This window comes from Pan paniscus, chromosome 12, assembly GCF_029289425.2.
Source record: "Pan paniscus chromosome 12, NHGRI_mPanPan1-v2.0_pri, whole genome shotgun sequence".
In the NCBI taxonomy this organism is placed as follows: Eukaryota; Metazoa; Chordata; class Mammalia; order Primates; family Hominidae; genus Pan; species Pan paniscus.
Genome location: NC_073261.2, coordinates 56,364,690 through 56,383,691, shown reverse-complemented (window position 1 = coordinate 56,383,691; position 19,002 = coordinate 56,364,690). Strand labels below are relative to the sequence as shown.

Here is a 19,002-nt window from a genome sequence, read left to right as displayed (position 1 = left end):
ATTGGGCACTCTCTCTCTGCAGTAGATGCCTCTCTGAAGCTGCCTCTCTTCTCCACTCAGGCCTAGAGGTCCACCATTAAAAGATGCATTGTTGGCCAGGCATGGTGGCACACACCTGTAATCCCGGCTACTTGGGAGGCTGAGGCACAAGAATCACTTGAACCCCGGGAGGCAGAGGTTGCAGTGAGCCAAGAATGCAGCACTGTACTCCAGCCTGGGCAACGGAGCAAGACTCTGTCTCAAAAAAAAAAAAAAAAAAAAAAAAAAAAAAAAAAAAAAAAAAAAGATGCATGGTTGTACTTGCTAATAAAGTATTTTCTTGCATTTATAAACCATGTAGATTTCTTTTTTAAAAGTCCTTTTTTCTATTATTTTGGATTGTTGGTCTTTTTATAATAGTTTGTAAGTGAAAGTGACCCACTGTATTACTTTTCAATTGCAAAATTAGTTTTTAAATATTAGAAAGAAAAAGTTAATGAAATAGAAGACAAACAATAGAGATGACAAAACAGGTCCTCAAAGAAAAGACAGACCACTAGTAAAACAGATCATAAAAAAAGGCTGAGGCCAGGCACAGTAGCTCACACCTGTAATCCTAGCACTTTAGGAGGCGAGGACAGGAGGACTGCTTGAGGCTAAGAGTTCAAGACCAACCTGGCCAACATAGCAAAATCCCGTCACTATTAAAAAAAAAAAAAAAAGGCTAAAGTATTAAATAATATTAGCATGAAAAATGGAAGATAAGCTCAAGCTTTAAAATATAGTAAGACTATGAAAAATTTATTCCAATAATTTAAAAACTTTTTTTGAGAAAAAAATAAAAATTACCAAAATTGACTGGATGAGAAGGAGAATAGTTTGGGTAATACTTAATAGTGGCAGCAGAAGTGATATACTAGGATCTCCTCATAAAGTGCAAACCCGTCAAGGCAGTCAGAACTAGTAAGTCGTTCATCAGTTGCAGTCTTCTGTGACAAAAGAGATGGCTCTTGCCAGCCTGGGCCTGTCAGTCTGGTTTGGAAGGAAAGGAGATGCTGAGAGAACAGAGAGGGGCTGGTACTGCCTTGTGGAGTCAGATTACTCCAGGGCTGAGCCAGGATGCCAAGAAATCTCCTACTTGCCTCCCCAAGGGGCAGCACCCCTGTCAATCTGGCTCAGCCCCAAGGTTGCCCTGACCACAATCCCCTTCTCACTAACCCTCTTCCTCCTTCCCTCCTCTCCTCACTTCTTCTCCCTCTTTCTCAATCCTCTTTCCTTTCCCTGCCTCCCCTATTTTCTGTTGGAAGACAGTTGTAGCTCCAGGTGTGACTGGTGTCATCGGGTGCCACACCACTTCTCCCCACATTTCGCCCCCTCCCTACCCCAACCTCCTGAAACTTCCAGACAGAGGAGTTGCAGCAAATAGGTGGAGTTCTAAGGCCTAACCCTCAGCCTGTCTTGCCCCATTCCCCAAACTCATTCCTAAGTCTGATCTCATGGACACAGAAGAGGTCTAGGAAGGGAAGGGTATGCAGTAAAGGGTGACAGATGTCATAGCTCTGAGCCCTGGTACTAGAGTTAATGCAAAAGATCCACCTTTTGAACCTTGCACTGTCTGTAGCTCAAATAAATGTTCCACATATATAAACACTATTGTGTCTCAAATTTGTCAATGTGATTGGATGTATAAAAATTAAATATATTTAAATTTGTTATTATTTTCATACCAGCTTATAACCACTTGTATTATCTCAACAGACACTAGACAGACACTAGAAGCACCACCATTATGACACGCATACACGCATGCATGTGAATGTGTGTGTGTTGGGGATTAGAAATGCATTAAATATTTTAATGATAGAAAGAGTGATCTCCTTCAGGAAAAGTATGGAGCAGGAGATGGAGGCTCATGCTTGTAGTTCCAGCTACTCAGGAGGCTGAGGCAGGAGAACCACTTGATCTCAGGAGCTCAAGGCCAGCCTGGGCAACACAGCAAGACTCCATCTCCAAAGGAAAAAAAGAGAGAGAAAAAGAGAAAAGAGGAGGAGGAGGAGGAGGAAGAGAAGGGAAAGAAAAGGATGGAGATGACCAGTGTACCCAACATTGCTGTGGTCAAGTTCTGATGTCTCCTTATGGTTCTATCCATGGAGTGGGAGGAAAGGAGGCCACAACAGAGAGTTGGGTTTATGTAGAAAGGATTCTTTTGTGGATCGTGCCAATGATTTACTCCTGGACTAATGCTAGCCCTTAGCAGCCCCTCAGGCAGGTGCTTTGGTAAACCATCTACCTTGCTCAAAGCCTGGAAGGTGGGGTGAGATTTGGAGAGCAGATGCTCTCTGTGAACTCCAGCTTCTGCTGACACAAATGGTCTGGAGTAGCCTGACTATCCAGATACACAGATACTGATGCTGCAATGGCTGTGACCATACCAAAGGCCAGGACACTTGACCAGGCATGTCCAAATGCATTAATGGACACAATGGGTTGAAAGAATTAAAATATGGACCATACCAGAAGTTTGTGCTCCTTACCAAAGTCAGCTTCTGGTGAGAATATGGATTGGAGTCTAGCATCAGAGAACTAAAAACCTGTAAGGATGAGAAAGAGATGCCACATCATGGGCACTTCCCAGTCCTCCTCTAAGGTATGGAACAACAGCCAGGCACGGTGGCTCATGCCTATAATCCCAGCACTTTGGGAGGCCAAGGTGGGTGGATCACCTGAGGTCAGGAGTTCAAGACCAGCCTAACATGATGAAACCCTGTCTCTACTAAAAATACAAAAATTAGTCAGTCATGATGGCGCACGCCTGTAATCCCAGCTACTTGGGAGGCTGAGGCAGGAGAATCACTTGGGCACTCCAGCCTGGAAAACAAGAGTGAAACTCCGTCTCAAAATAATAATATATATACATATGGAATGAGAAAAGGATGCTCACTTTCACTACCTTTATTTAACATAGACCTGGAAGTCCTAGCCAGAGCAATCAGAAAAAAAAAAAAAGAAATAAAGGGCATCCAGATTGGAAAGGAAGAAGTCAAATTATTCTTGTTTACAACAACCTAAAAACCTAAAGACTCCACCAAAAAACTGTTAGAAGTCAACAAAGAAATTCAGTAAAGTTGCAGGATACAAAACCAACATACGAAAATCAGTAGCATTTCTATACAACAGCAAAGAATCACAAAACAAAATCAAGAAAGGAATTCCACTAACAATAGCAAAAAAAAAAATAAAATAAAATACTTAGGTACAAATTTAACCAAAGTAAAAGATCTCTACAATAAAAACTATAAAACAATGATGAAAGAAATTTAAGAGGATACAAAAAATGAAAAGATATCTCATGCTCATAGATTGGAAAAATTTACACTGTTAAAATGCCCATATTACCCAAAGCAATCTACAGATTCAATGCAATCTCTACCAAAATACCAACGACATTCTTCACAGAAATAGAAAAAACAACCCTAACATTCCTAGGGAACCACAAAAGACCCCAAATAGCCAAAGCAATCCTGAGCAGAAAGAACAAAACTAGAGGCATCACACTACCTGACTTCAAAACATACTACAAAGCTATAGCAGGCTGGGTGTGGACACTCACGCCTATAATCCCAGCACTTTGGGAGGCTGAGGCAGGAGGACTACTTGCATCCAGGATTTTCACACCAGCTGGGCAACATAGTGAGATCCCGCCTCTACAAAAAATTTAAAAATTAAAAAATTAGCTGGGCGTGATGATGTGCACCTGTAGTCCCAGCTACGCAGGAGGCTGATGTGGGAGGACCACTTGAGCCTGGGAGGTCCAGGCTGCAGTAAGCCAAGATCCTGGCCACTGCACTCAGCCTGGGCGACAGAGCAAGACCCTGTCTCTCAAAAAAAAAAAAAAAAAAAAAAAAAAAAGCGGGGGGTGGAACAGGATGTAAGTTAGTATAGCCACTGTGGAAAGTAGTATGAAAGTTCCTCAAGAAACTAAAAATATATCTACCATATGATCCAGCAATCCTACTGCTAGGCATAATACATACAAAAGAAAGGAAATCAGTATATTAAAGAGATATCTGCACTCCCATGTTTACTGCAGCAGCAGTCACAATAGCCAAGATGTGGAATCAACCTAAGAGTCTATCAACAGAAGAATGGATTAAAATGTGGTATATATACAAATACAGCCTAAAAAAGAATGAAATTCTGTCATTTGCAGTAACATGGATAAAACCAAGGCCATTATGTTAACTGAAATAAATCAAGCACAAAAAAGGTGATCTCATGGAAGTAGACAGTAAAATGGTGGTTACTACAGGCCAGGAAGGGTAGGAGAGAGACTGATGAGAGGTTGGTTAATGGTTACAAACATATAGTTAGATAAAAGGAATAAGTTCTAGTATTCAATAGCACACAAGGGTGACTACAGTTAATAATCTGTCATGTTTCAAAATAACTAGAAGATTTAGAATGTTACCAACACAAAGGAATGACAAGGGTTTGAGGTGATGGATATGCTAATTAACCTGATTTGGTCATTATACATTGCATGTATCAGAATATCACATGTACCCCCATAAGTATGTTCAATTATTATGTAGTCAAGAAAACCCTACAGGGTAAGAAAGAGGTGCCACATCATGGGCACTTCCCGGTCCAGGGTACTGTAATTAAAGGTCCCTAAGGAAGGTCCTCAGATCCTCCAACATATGTAGTGAAATGATACCTAAAACTCATAATTAGAACTCTCGCTTCCTTTCACTGCAATTCCACTAGGTTGGGCCACATTGGGTGAGGCTGGGTGGAGCTAGAACCAGCATTATTCTGAGCTGTTGGCACTCTTTTCCACCCCAATACAGATGAAGATACTGAGAACGGAGTGTGATGGGGTAGGTGTGGAAATAGATGGAAGTAATGACGAGAAGACAACTTTCTAGTATTACCCACAATTGATTCATTTCAGGTCTCTCTCCCATGAACCCCACTGAACTTATTTGTGCTGAGTCTTTGGAAATTAGCAAGCACCTTCTTCAAAGTACTCACCCCTCCATGCCACCTGAGACCTAGGAAATAGGGTGCTTCCTGCATGGGCTCTCTGATGGCTCAAGGGCTATAAATTATGAAGTGATTAACTCAAAACCTTCCTCTCTGGGTACCTCTGGAGGTGACATAGCAGGAACCCTGGTGCTGTGGTTTGAATGCATCCACCAAAGTTCATGTGTTGGAAACTTAATCCCCAGTGCATCAGTGTTGAGAGGTAGGATCTTTAAGAGGTGATTAGGTCATGAGGGCTGTGCTCTCACAAATAGATTCATGTCATAGTCACAAGACTGGGTTCCTGATAAAAGGATAAGTCTGGCCCCCTCCTCCCTTGCGCATGTATACTTTCTTGCCCTTCTACATTCCACCATGGGATGACACAACAAAAAATAGCCAGGCGTGGTGGCACAAGCCTGTAGTCCCAGCTACTCGGGAGGCTGAGGCAGGAGAATCACTTGAACCCAGGAGGCGGAGGGTGCAGTGAGCTGAGGCCGTGCCACTGCACTCCAGCCTGGGCGACAGAGAGACTCCGTCTCCAAAAAAATAAATAAATAAAATATATTCTCCTTCCCAAAATATCAACCCTGGCACCTAAACTTCCACCACCAGAGAGGCCCTAAAGTTACTCAATGGCTCTCTGTTAAAATACAAATATCCCTCAACTCAGAGTAGGGGGTAGGGGACTGGTGTGATGTCATTGTAAAGCAAACCCATTGTAACCCTGCAATTTCTATATCTGGGGCTTAGGAGTGGCAATCCAGCAGAAAGAGGATTGGGGCAGGAAAGTGGCAGGTAATTACATTGAATATTTATTTGGAATAACTTTGGCCAAGGGACTGACAGAAATTTGGGATGCTAAAGACATATAAGTGACGCCCTGACTACCATTCCAGCAAGAGAAACAAGCTGAGTGCAAAGACATTGGCAATAAAAACAAAAACAAAAACAAAAACAGGAGTTCAGCCGGGCACGGTAGCTCACACCTGTAATCCTAGCACTTGGGGAGGCTGAGGTGGGTGGATCACAAGCTCAGGAGATTGAGACCATTCTGGCCAACATGGTGAAACCCCGTCTCTGCTAAAATACAAAAAATGAGCCGGGCGTGGTGGTGCGCACCTGCAGTCCCAGCTACTCAGGAGGCTAAGGTAGGGGAATCACTTGAACCCAGGAGGCAGAAGTTGCAGTGAGCCGAGATTGTGCCACTGCACTCTGCCCTGGTGACAGAGCAAGACTCCATCTCAAAAACAAAACAAAACAAAATAGGAGTCCTGGACTTAGTGGAGGACATCAGATTCAACTCCCTCCCCTACTTGGCCACTTTGCTTGTCAGAAGCAGGTAAGCACACCAAGGCTGAGCTAAGAAATATCCACAAGGGGTCTTGTGTCCTCAGAATTCTCATCAAGGACCCCTCCCTAGAGGAGGCTGAGGAGGGAGTACAGGTCCTTGGGCCACAAATGGTGGGAGAAAGGCACAGTGAATTGTGAGCTGTCTTATCCAGTCACATGATCTCTTTTTCTCCCTCCTCCTCTGGTCTCTCCCTCTCCACCCTTCCCCTCCCTTTGCTCTGTTTTCAAGATTTGGTTAAAATAGATGCAAACTCCAGTCTTTTCTATTTTTAATACCGAGCCATTACATAATCCACACAGTAATTGCTGACTTGAAAAACTATTGGCAACATTAGAAAATCCCCAGAGTTTTAAACAGGAAAAGGATTACTACAGCACAAAAGCCTTTGGTAGTTTCACTGACTAGTAAACCATTGGTAATCGTCACTTGCCAGTGGAAGTCACATGGGCCCTGGGAAACACTCCCCTATCTCAGGGAAAGCAGGCTGGGGGAAGGGATGAAATGCAGCCTCAGCTGGGAGGAGGAGGCTGCTGGTGGGGTGGTGTGCTGAGCTCTGAGTGGGGCTCCAACAAGTGACCTCCAGCCAAAAGTGCTGAAGGAGTGAGCTTCAGGTTGTCCTCGGGCCACCTTTTACTGCTTTTGTTTCTTGCTAGGGAGTGAGTGAAGTCTCCAGCGGCCCAGTCCTTTCCCTCTCAGTTTCCCACCTTCCTACAGCCTCCAACATATTCCTGTAAGAGCCTGAGGGAGGGTGGACTACTCCAGTTAAATAGATTTTATAAAGACACAGGAGCAGGGAAGGCTGCCTGTTTATCACAAAGACCTAACCCACTCCTCTGCAAGGCTTTCCAGACATTAGGCCAGAACCACACTATTTAATTCTTCAATAAAATGATCCAATGAAAGTTTAAGAACCAGTGGTTTGGTTTACAACCAAGCAGAAGTTAATTATCTAATTGAGACAAAATTCTCTGTATGTGTATGTGTGTTGGGAGTGTGGGCAGTGTATAAGATACAGAGGGGACAGGGACTACTCTCCCTGATTTTGCTACTTCTGCCACAATCCTAACCCCAATAATCAAGGAGGATCCGAATAACCACATGGCCATTCATTCAATAAACATATGCTGAATGCCACATACCAGACTAGGTGCTGGGGATGCAACACAGCAAAATCACTGCCCTGCTAGAACTGCTAGGTCAGTGAAGGAGAGACATTAATCAAAATATTACATAAACATATCATTACAATGATAATGAAGGCTTATGAGGGGAAGGTACAGGGCACCAGGAGCATTTAGAATGGGGTATCGGATTGGGTCTGAGGGTTCCTAGATTATCCTTAGGACTCCAGGGTTCTTTTAAATCAGTACCCCTTCTTCTTCCCCTCACCCCACTCCTTCCTTGCTTCCTGTAGTTAATATTTACTGGTTTTTTTCTATGAGGATAATGCCAGGTTCTTCACATGCATGATCTCATGTGATTCTCATGACAAACTTACAATTCAGCACTTTATGAGAAAGGATTTGCTGAGAAAGGCTGATCCACATTTTGCAAGGAGAACTATATAAAATTTATGGCACTGATTAGTTAAAACTCTTCTGGCTGCAGGTGGCAAAATTCCAAATCAAATTTTCAAAAGGAGGGGTAAAAAAAGGGAAAACCTGAGGGCTGGGTGCAGTGGCTCACGCCTGTAATCCCAGCACTTTGGGAGGCTGAGGCGGGCGGATCATGAGGTCAGGAGATCAAGACCATCCCGGCTAACACGGTAAAACCCCGTCTCTACTAAAAATACAAAAAATTAGCTGGGAGTGGTGGTGGGCGCCTGTTGTCCCAGCTACTTGGGAGGCTAAGGCAGGAGAATGGCGTGAACCCGGGAGGTGGAGCTTGCAGTGAGCCGAGATTGAGCTACTGCACTCCAGCCTGGGCGACAGAGCAAGACTCCATCCAAAAAAAAAAGAAAACCTGGGCTCATGTCAATGAAATGATGAAATGTTCAGGGTTAGACTAGCTTAAGGCACAGTTAGATCCAGGTGCTCCAAAGATGTCATGTGGCCTTCATCTTGCTCCATCTCACAGCTCAGCTTTTACTTATGCTGGTTTCATTCTCAGGCAGCGTTTCCCTCAGGGTGGCAAGATGGCCCTCAGCAGCATAAGGCTTACATTTTACAGGCTTGGGAACCCACCTGGAAAAGAAATGAGGTCACTTTCTTAACAGTTCCAACAGAAATCCAGAGTCGTGATTGGCCTGGATTTGGAACCATGACCACGTCAACTGCTATTCTCTGACCGCAGTCATGTGTCCTCCAAGGGACTTATCCCACCAGAATCTGGTCTGAGAGTGGGGAAGGATGTGGTCCCCAAAAGGAAAATCAAAGTGTTCTTACCTAAGAATGGAGACTGCATGCTGGGCAGTCAAAGCCCACTGATCTCTATCGTCCTCAAAGTTTGGAAGTACAGTGGATGTTAAGACTACGAGATAAATTCTTCTATCAACCAGGTCCTCCTCCCTAAGGAATGAGCAAGAGTGTTTTGTTCAGTGTGGCACTAGCTGCATTCACTCTGGGCCTCCCTCAGCTGCTCAGACACCTTGGCTTAGGATAGTGATTGGAGTTAATATTTGCTTAAGACCAAGTGTGGTGGCTCACAATTATAATCTCAGCATTTTGGGAGGCTAACACGGGAGGGCTGCTTGAGCACCAGAAGTTCGAGATCAGCCTAAGCAACCTGGCGAGACTTGGTCTCTACAAAAAAAAAAAAAAAAATGATCTGGGCATGGTGGTATGCACCTGTAGTCTCAGCTACTCAAGAGGCTGAGGCAGGAGGATTGCTTGAGCCCAGGAGGTTAAGGCTACAGTAAGCCATGATTGCACTACTGCACTTCAGCCTGGGTGACAGAGTGAGATCCTATCTCAAAAAAATTTATTTTGCTTAGGTCCTTGCTGAGAGCAGTCTTCAAGTCCCAAGACTTTGTGTAAGACTTTGCCCAACCTCTTTACCCCTAATGATATATCCTACTCAGCAATGGTGTGGCTGAGGAGGCTGCAGCTCTCCGACTTTTTAAACCAGCATCCTCAGGTTCTGTGTAACTCATAAGGCAGGAAGAGTATAACAAAGTCCTTTGTTGGGAAGTTTGCTGTCCCCCTTTGGAGTCTGAATAGAGAGAGGAATAACATGATGGTTCCTGAAGCATACACAGAGCAGGATCTTGGGGACCACTGTTAAACACTGTATGAGTTACACAGCACTACAGCAATCAGGTATCAGCTACAACCACCCTGTCCTTGGGCATGTTTTAAAAACTCCCTGAACCTCCCTATCCCAAGTTCTATGAGAAGTCCAAAGGCCTTCCCAGAATTTCTGCAAATCCCAGGAGCTAATGCTCTTCATATTCCTTTTGGCTCTGACTCCATTTCTTGCTGGACTTCTTATCTCACTCACTTCTCACCTCCTGAGGCGGATCTCTTCCTCTGCTCTAAGCTGTCCCAGATACAGGACTCAGTCCCCCTTTTCCATGCTTTATCAAACAGAAAACACACACACACACACACACACACACACACACACACACACACACACACACACACACATATATATGCACTCACTCAAAACGCTGTGTGCCCATCAGACTTTTCTGAAGGTATGAAAAGACTGAGGGGTTATTACCACACTGCTTGGCCCCTTTATCCTCTTCAAATGCTTCTCACATTGTGTTTGTGTATTAAGGCGGGAGAGAAATCCCCCTTACATTATTCAGAACAACTTAGCTCTCCACTCCCTTTTCTCTGACTTCCAATGACCCATAGCTGGAGTCACCCATAGTATGAACCATCCACTCCAGGTTCTACCCTTTCTACCCTTGATCAGCACCGAGGAACAAAAAGAAGTTTTGAACTTTCACTCACCACTACCATTCTGTAGTGGTAAAGGGAATGGAATAATTTTTCCCCTATGAATATGAATTAAGCCACCCCTCTTTAGAAGAACAACTGGCCACAGCCATTTTTTGTTTTAAATAAATTTCTATTATATCTCTCTATATCAACTCTCCAGCTCTAAGTAAAGCCTACGTAACAAGCCTGAAACAATTCCCATACACTCACTGGCAGTCTTCTGACACTAAGAATGTGATTAAGGAAAGCAATGCTGGCTGGGCGCGGTGGCTCACGCCTGTAATCCCAGCACTTTGGGAGGCCGAGGCGGGCAGATCACGAGGTCAGGAGATCGAGACCATCCTGGCTAACACGGTGAAACCCCGTCTCTACTAAAAATACAAAAAATTAGCCAGGCGAGGTGGTGGGCGCCTGTAGTCCCAGCTACACGGGAGGCTGAGGCAGGAGAATGGCGTGAACCCCGGGGGGTGGAGCCTGCAGTGAGCCGAGATCGTGCCACTGCACTCCAGCCTGAGCGACAGCGAGACTCCATCTCATAAAAAAAAAAAAAAAAAAAAGGAAAGCAATGCTTCTGTCCCTAAGACACTGGCTATCTTTTATTTATTTATATGTTTTTTGAGACGGAGTTTCGCTCTTGTTGCCCAGGCTGGAGTGCAATGGCGTGATCTCAGCTCACTGCAACCCCTGCCTCCCAGATTCAAGCAATTCTCCAGCCTCAGCCTCCCGAGTAGCTGGGACTACAGGCATGCGCCATCACACCCAGCTAATTTTTGTATTTTTAGTAGAGATGGGATTTCACCATGTTGGCCAGGCTGGTCTTGAACTCCTGACCTCAAGACATCCACCCGCCTCGGCCTCCCAAAGTGCTGGGATTATAAACATGAGCCACTGCGCCTGGCCAACACTGTCTATCTTTAAAAGAGAAAGGACTTGCTGTCCCTGTGCCACCTTATGATAGAATCCCTGTTGTTTCTAGACTGTAGCTTTGAAGCCTCAAATCCCAGTGAAACAGGCAGAATTAGAGTGAGCTTAAAGTACTCCACTCACCTAGGTTGATGGGGGTCTGAGACCAAGATTAAAACCAGCTGAGGGGCCTCTCCAAAAGAGAGGCAAGGACAAATGTGAGGGACAGGTTTCCTCCAATGACTGAGGTCAGCTCTAAACCTTGCCTTCCTGGGCCACTCAGGTTTATCTTCCCTTTTGAAGGAGATGAAGCAAGCAAGGCCTCCTATGCAGAGGCCCCAGCCCCTCCAACTGCAACAAAGGCAGGGGCAGAGAGGCTCTTGCATGGCTGTACATACCAAAAGTAAGGAAATCCTAGGAAAGAAGAAACCTGAACTTTGAATTCCATTATTCATCATACCAAAAAGTGCAACTGCAGACATCATGGCCTAGCAGCCTCCCTCAGGAATCCTTTTAGGCTAGGCACAGTGGCTTACGCCTGTAAACCCAGCTCTTCGGGAAGCTGAGGCAGAAGGACTGCTTGAGCCCAGGAGTTGGGAGACCAATCAGAGCAACACGGTGAGACCTCGTCTCTATAGAAGATTTTAAAATTAGATTAGTTGGGCGTGGTGGTGTACACCTGGAATCCTGGCTACTCTGGAGGCTGAGGCAAGAGGATCACAAGAGCCTGGGAAGTTGAGGCTGCAGTGAGCCGTGAGCATACCACTGCAATCCAGCCTAGACGAGAGAACAAGAAAGACCATGTCTCAAAAAAATGAAAATAAAAATTAAGATTTTTAAAAAAGGAATCCTTTTAGTCCGTGGGAACAGAAGGGTAGTGAGAGTTCTCTAAATCTTTTCCAAGGGCTAGAATTTATAATACAAGATTAAACTAAAAAAAAGAGGAAGGTGAGGATGCGAGGATGGGGAATAAGTCTTTTATCTTACATAAAAGAAAAGCAAAGGTTAACATTTCATTCATTAAGATCATAATTAGTAAAACACAGCCTTGTCCAGGTGCGGTGGCTCATGCCTGTAATCCCAGCACTTTCGGAGGCAGAGGCGGATGGATCACCTGAGGAGTTCCAAGACCAGTCTGGCCAACATGGCAAAACTCTGTCTCTACTAAAAATACAAAAAATCAACCAGGGGTGGTGGTGGGTGCCTGTAATCCCAGCTACTTGGGAGGCTGAGGCAGGAGAATCACTTGAACCTGGGATGCAGAGGTTGCAGTAAGCCAAGACTGCACCATCGCACTCCAGCCTGGGTGACAGAGCAAGACTCTGCCTTGAAAAAAAAAGAAAAACACAGCCTTAAATTTTAACCTAAAGGCCCCCACAAATAAAATTTAAAACAGGCGCCAGGCACGGTGGCTCACACCTGTAATCCCAGCACTTTGGGAGGCCGAGGCGGGAGGATCACTTGAGGTCAAGAGTTTGAGACCAGCCTGGCCAACAATGGTGAAACCCCATCTCTACTAAAAATACAAAATTAGCCAGGCGTAGTGGCAGGCACCTGTAATCCCAGATACTTGGGAGGCTGAGGCAGGAGAATCACTCGAACCTGGGAGGCGGAGGTTGCAGTGAGCTGAGATTGCGCCATTGCACTCCACCTGGGTGACAAGAGCAAAACTCCATCTCGAAAAAAGAAAAAAAAAAAAAAAAGTTAAAATTTAAAACAGGTTATATGTTTTTGTTTTTTTTTGGAAACAGAGTCTGGCTCTGTCGCCCAGGCTGGAGTGCAGTCATATGATCTCAGCTCACTGCAACCTCTGCCTGCTAGGATCAAGCTATCCTCCCACCTCAGTTGGCTCAGTAGTAGAGACAGAGTCTCTCTTTACTGCCCAGGCTGGTCTTGAACTCCTGAGCTCAAAAGATCCACCCACCTCAGCCTCCCAAAGTGCTGGGATTACAGGGATAAGCCACTGTGCCCAGCCCAATATACACATTCTAAATCGAATAATTATAATTTTTTTTTTAATAAATGGGTGCCAGACAAGGTAGCTAATGTCTGTAAACCCAGCACTTTGGGATGCTGAGGCAGAAGAATTGATTGAGTTCAAAACCAGCATGAGCAACATAGTGTGACCTCATCTCTACTAAAAATAAAAATAAATTAGCCAGACATGATGATGTGAGCCTGTAGTCCCAGCTACTCAGGAAGCTGAGGCGGGATGATCACTTGAGCCTGGAAGATCAAGGCTGCAGTGAGCTATGATTGAACCACTGCACTCCAGCCTGGGATACAGAGGAAGACCCTGTCTCAATCAATCAATCAATGTACCCATCAATGGGGACCATGCATGGTAGCTCATGCCTGTAATCCCAAATCGTGAGATTACACTTTGAGAGGCAGAGATGGGAGGATAGCTTGAAGCCAGTAGTTGGAGGCTGCAGTGTGCTATGATGGCACCACTGTACTCCAGCCTGAATGAAAAAGCAAGATGTTGTCTCTAAAAAGAAATTTAAGCCAGGCGCGGTGGCTCGGGCCTGTAATCCCAGCACTTTGGGAGGCCAAGGTGGGTGGATCACTTGCGGTCAGGAGTTTGAGACCAGCCTGGCCAACATGGAGAAACCCCATCTCTACTAAAAATACAAAAATTAGCAGGGCTTGGTGGCACACACCCGTAGTTCTAGCTACTCAGGAGGCTGAGTCTGGAGAATCACTTGAACCCAGGAAGCAGAAGTTGAGCCAAGATCACACCATTGTCCTCCAGGCTGGGCAACAGCAAGACTCCGTCTCAAAAAATAAAATTAAATTTAAAAATAAAAAAAAATGAGAACATTCTATCCATATTTTTCCTCACTCGCTTTTTTCACTGATACAGAAAGCTGCTTCTATCTTTTAACAGCCACATGGTATTTCATACTACCCCTACTTGTAGATATTTACCACTGCAATAAACATCCTTGTCTAGAGAACTCTGTGCTCAAGGGTAAGCACTTCTTTGTATTTGCCCATTTTCTACCAAGGTTTGTCTTTTTCTTATTCTTTGTATTTGCCCATTTTCTACCAAGGTTTGTCTTTGTCTAAGATTTGTATAAACTCTTTATAGATATTAGCCTATATTGTCTACTATATATATCGCAAAAATTTTCTCCCAACCTATTGGCTGTCTTCTAACTTTGTTTATAATGACTTTTGCCAGATAGAAGTTTCTCATTTTTATGTAGCAAAACCCATTACAAACTATTTAAAAGTACAGAGACGGCCAGGTGGGGTGGCTCATACCTGTAATCCCAGCACTTTGGGAGCCTGAGGCGGGTGGATCACCTGAGGTCAGGAGTTCAAGACCAGCCTGGTCAACATAGTGAAAGCCCATCTCTACTAAAAATACAAAAATTAGCTGGGTGTGGCAGTGAACACCTGTAGTCCCAGCTACTTGGGAGGCTAAGGCAGGAGAACTGCTTGAACCTGGGAGGTGGAGGTTGCGGTGAGCCGAGATTTGTGCCACTGCACTCCAGCCTTCATGACAGAGCGAGACTCCCTCTCAAAGAAAAAAAAAAAAAAAAGAAGTACAGAGACAGGAGCAGTGCACCCCAAGCTCTGATCCAAACAGCCTCTTTTGCTTAGGTTCCTGTGGTGAAATGGCTGGTTAGGCAATCATTTTCTGAGCTGTTCACATCTGGTTTTACAGCCAGAGTGGTGGTAAAAATGCGTCAAGGTAAAAAGGGGTAAAAAGAATTGTGAAGATTTTAATGTATTTGTTTGAGTAATTTGGAAGTTGCTTTTTAAATGTTTGGGGTCATGAATTAACAATGTTGAAAGAATCCTGAACCACTAAAAATTCAAAAACATCTCTGTGAACAATTACCTGAGTATTTCCAGACTCTTTCAAACTATGTGGACTTTTTAGGGCATTTTCTGCTGTCACTGTGAAGCTGATGACTGAATACAGCTCAAGAAAAATAAATTTCAGACCCCAAAGGAATAGAAAGGCTCAAGAGTCCATTGACTCCTAGAGTTCTAAGCAAGAAACCTTTTTAAAAGCTTCCATTCAGCCTCTCACAGATGATTAGCATTGGCTCAGGCTCAATCTGATCCTAAACAGTTAAAAAATCCTAGCAGCCAAATGGGATTTTGCCTGCAAGAGGGCCACAGGCTTTTCCCCCAAGAGTTCATGGCACCTGTTACCTGCAAAGAAAGGTCCAGGACTTTGTGGAGCTTGTCCTACTTGGCCAGAACACCCCAGGCCCCATTAAGACTCTACATTATTTAGACAGGCAGTACAGAAAGCAAGCCTGAAAGGTGGTCCTAGCCACCTTCCCTCTAGCTGAAACTTGATACTCATTTAACTTGTTTTCTGGAAAATAAAAGTCATGCCATGAAATCATTCTTCAGGACCTAGCAATACTAGAAGCAGCCCTGGAGTTCAGGGCTCCAGTGAACTAAGATTGTGCCAAGCCTGGGAGACACAGCAACACCCTGTCCAAAAAAAAAAATACCCCACAAGGAGGAGAAACAGACATTCGCCTAAATGCTACGTTTTTTTTGTTTGTTTGTTTGTTTGAGATGGAGTCTTGTTCTGTCATTCAGGTTGGAGTGCAGTGGCGCAATCTCGGCTCACTGCAACCTCCACCTCCTGGGTTCAAGTGATTCGCCTGCCTCAGCTGGGATTATAGGCGCCAGCCATCATGCCCGGCTAATTTATGTATTTTTAGTAGAGACAGGGTTTCACCATGTTGGCCAAGCTGGTCTCGAATTCCTGACCTCAAGTGATCTGCCCACCTCAGCCTCCCAGAGTGTTAGGATGACAGGCGTAGGCCACCACGCCCAGCCTCGGTGCTACTCTGAAGCCATTATTCCTACAAAAAATCCTTCCTTTGCTGAGGCTCATGCCAAACAACTACACTCTTCCTCACTGCTATCATCTGCAGACCTTCTGGTCATCAAGGACTTTGGCCTCTGAGGCACAGTATGCCTTTCCACCTCAAGTCAGACCCTTTGCCTGGTCATGGCCTTCTATATTTCTGCCTCTCCTTGTTTTTACTTCTACAGCTTCTGTTCTTCAACTTCATTGGGATTTCCAGCCCCTTGACAGCCCCACTCCCTATCATATGCCACCTATCACTCCTCTCCTGGGTTCATTTCTTTCTCTAACCAGCTAAAGGCCAACCACTCTTCTACCGATACCCTAGACCCCCTTATTCCATGTCTTCCATTTGCCCCACAAAACACAGCTACTATCTGAACACAAATGTCCTCCTTTGTTTTAATCCCAAGTTGCTTTGTGCTGCTAAAGCAACCATGAAGTCATGAGGGCTACTTTCTCTAAAATTCATCATCTCCAATGTTAGCTGGGTCTTCAGCACAGCTCAGGTGTCCTCCTACAGCAGCTTTTAAAAACCATACCACTCTGCCCACTCCCAGCAGATGACCTCAACTTCTGCCCACAGAAATCAAAACCCAAAAGAAGAAAACTCCAACTTTCTGTCTCGCAGAATCTTACCAAATCCCTCTGCCCGATTACATCCCTTGCCCCATCAAATGAAATTTAAAAGTGCCCAAAGGCCGGGCGCGGTGGCTCACGCCTGTAATCCCAGCACTTTGGGAGGCCGAGGCGGGCGGATCACGAGGTCAGGAGATCGAGACCATCCTGGCTAACACGGTGAAACCCCGTCTCTACTAAAAATACAAAAAAAAAAAAATTAGCCGGGCGTGGTAGCAGGCGCCTGTAGTCCCAGCTACTCGGGAGGCTGAGGCAGGAGAATGGCGTGAACCCGGGAGGCGGAGCTTGCAGTGAGCCAAGACAGCGCCACTGCACTCCAGCCTGGGCGAAAGAGCGAGACTCCGCCTCAAAAAAAAAAAAAAAAAAAAGTGCCTAAAAGGGCCTGGCATGATGGCACGTCTGTAGTCCCAGTTACTTGGGAGGCCGAGGCAGGAGGATTGTTTGAGTCCAGGACTCTGAAGACAGTCTGGGCAACATAGTAAGACCCTGTCTCTAAAAAATATGAATAAATTTAAATCTTTAAAAAAAAATGCTCGGCCAAGTGCAGTGGTTCTCACCTATAATCCCAGCACTTTAGGAGGCCAAGATGGGAGGATTCTTTGAGCTCAGAAGTTCAAGACCAGGCTGGGCGCAGTGGCTCAAGCCTGTAATCCCAACATTTTGGGAGGCCGAGGCAGGTGGATCACCTGAGATCAGGAGTTCAAGACCAGCCTGGCCAACATGGTGAAACTCTTGTCTCTACTAAAAAACAAAAATTGGCCAGGCGTGGTGGCATGCACCTGTAGTCCCAGCTACTCGGGAGGCTGAGGTGGGAGAATCGCTTGAACCCAGGAGGCAGAGGTTGCAGTGAGCCGAGATTGTGCCACTGCACTCCAGCCTGGGCGACGGATTAAGATTTCATCTCTACTAAAAATTTTTAAAATGGCCGGGTGCAGTGGCTCATGCCTGTAATCCTAGCACTTTGGGAGGCTGAGGCGGGCAGACTGCTTGAGCTCAGGAGTTCATGACTAGCCCGGGCAACATGGAAAAACCCTACCTCTACAAAAAATACAAAAACTTGATTGGGCATGGTGGTGCATGCCTGTAGCCCCAGCTACTCAGGAGACTGAAGCAGGAGGATCACTTGAGCCCAGGAGATGGAGGCTGCAGTGAGCTATAATTGCACTACTGCACTCCAGCTTGAGCAACAGAGACCTTGTTTTTAAAAAAAAAAAAAATGTTCAGCAGAGTGTTGGCAAAAAATAGGAAAGCAATAAAGGGTGCTTTATTGCACCCGGCCAATAATTTTTAATACTATAAATGATAATAGATTTTCCTTTGTATTAATGCTACTTCTGACCACAGTATAAGCATAACTGTTTAAAGAATTCTTTAAAACAATCCTGTTTTCACAAAACTCACCTAGTTCTCTAGAACCAAAAGCTGGAAACAATCTCTCCCCACTCTGAATTCCCACAGATTAGGTGGTGGTAATGATGTTAATCTCAGTGGTAGCCCTGTCTTTTGTTCAGCTCAAGTTTAATCTCTCTGCCAGTACTCAGGATTTAGTAACCCCTTCTCCCCAGGGGCCTTGCTCAACAATTTTTATTTCTATTTTGGATTATTATTTATTTTAGAGACGAGGTCTCACTCTGTGGCCCAGGCTGGAGTACAGTAGCATGATCACAGCTCACTGCAGTCTCGACCTCCCAGGCTCAAGCGATCCTCCCACCTCAGTCTCCCAAGTAACTGGGACTACAGGTGCATGCCACCATGTCTGGCTAATTTTTTAATTTTTTTGTGGAGACAGGGTCTCATCATGTTGTCCAGGCTGTTCTCAAATTCCTGGGCTCAAGTGATCCTCCACTTCAGCCCCTCAAAGTGTTTGTTTATTTTTCCTATCTTCAACTTCTCCCTCTCATCTAGCTCTTTCTCCACAGCAAAAGGACATGCTTGGGTCTCAAAATGTAAATCAATAGCCCTCTCTACATCCCATGTCTTCCTTTCACTAACTTTTCTCATTTTACAGACAAGCTTCTTGAAAGTACAGCTTCCCTGACTGGGTCCACATCCTTGCTTCCCATTCACTAGCTACAGAGCTACCAACCAGTAAAAGAGTGAATTCCTCTTACTTACCAAAGGTTCTGCTCTTTGGAAAATGGTTTTAGTGATTATTAAAGAAGCACAATGAAAAGAAGTATACTGTATTGCTATTAACTCAGAGTTTTAATAATATTAATGAGTTTTTTTTTTTTTTTTTGACAGTCTCGCTCTGTCACAAGTTGGAGTGCACTGGCGCAATCTCAGCTCACTGCAACCTCCGCCTCCTGGATTCAAATTATTCTCCTGCCTCAGCCTTCCAAGTAGCTGGGATTACAGGCACA

The 19,002-nt window shown here is 44.9% G+C and overlaps 1 protein-coding gene across 50 annotated transcripts in view; it reads right to left on the bottom strand.

Annotated features, from left to right (window-relative positions):
• ASPRV1 (aspartic peptidase retroviral like 1) overlaps nucleotides 1-19,002 on the bottom strand; it is a 197,822-nt gene that overhangs the window by 67,233 nt on the left and 111,587 nt on the right. For 5 of the 50 annotated variants that reach the window (XM_055107830.3, XM_063594871.1, XM_063594872.1 and 2 more), the window contains one exon: nucleotides 8,743-8,865. The exons of the other annotated variants lie outside the window; for them this stretch is intronic. The gene's annotated coding sequence lies outside the window, so the exon portion shown is untranslated. The remainder of the gene's footprint in view (nucleotides 1-8,742; nucleotides 8,866-19,002) is intronic. 50 annotated transcript variants of the gene reach the window in all.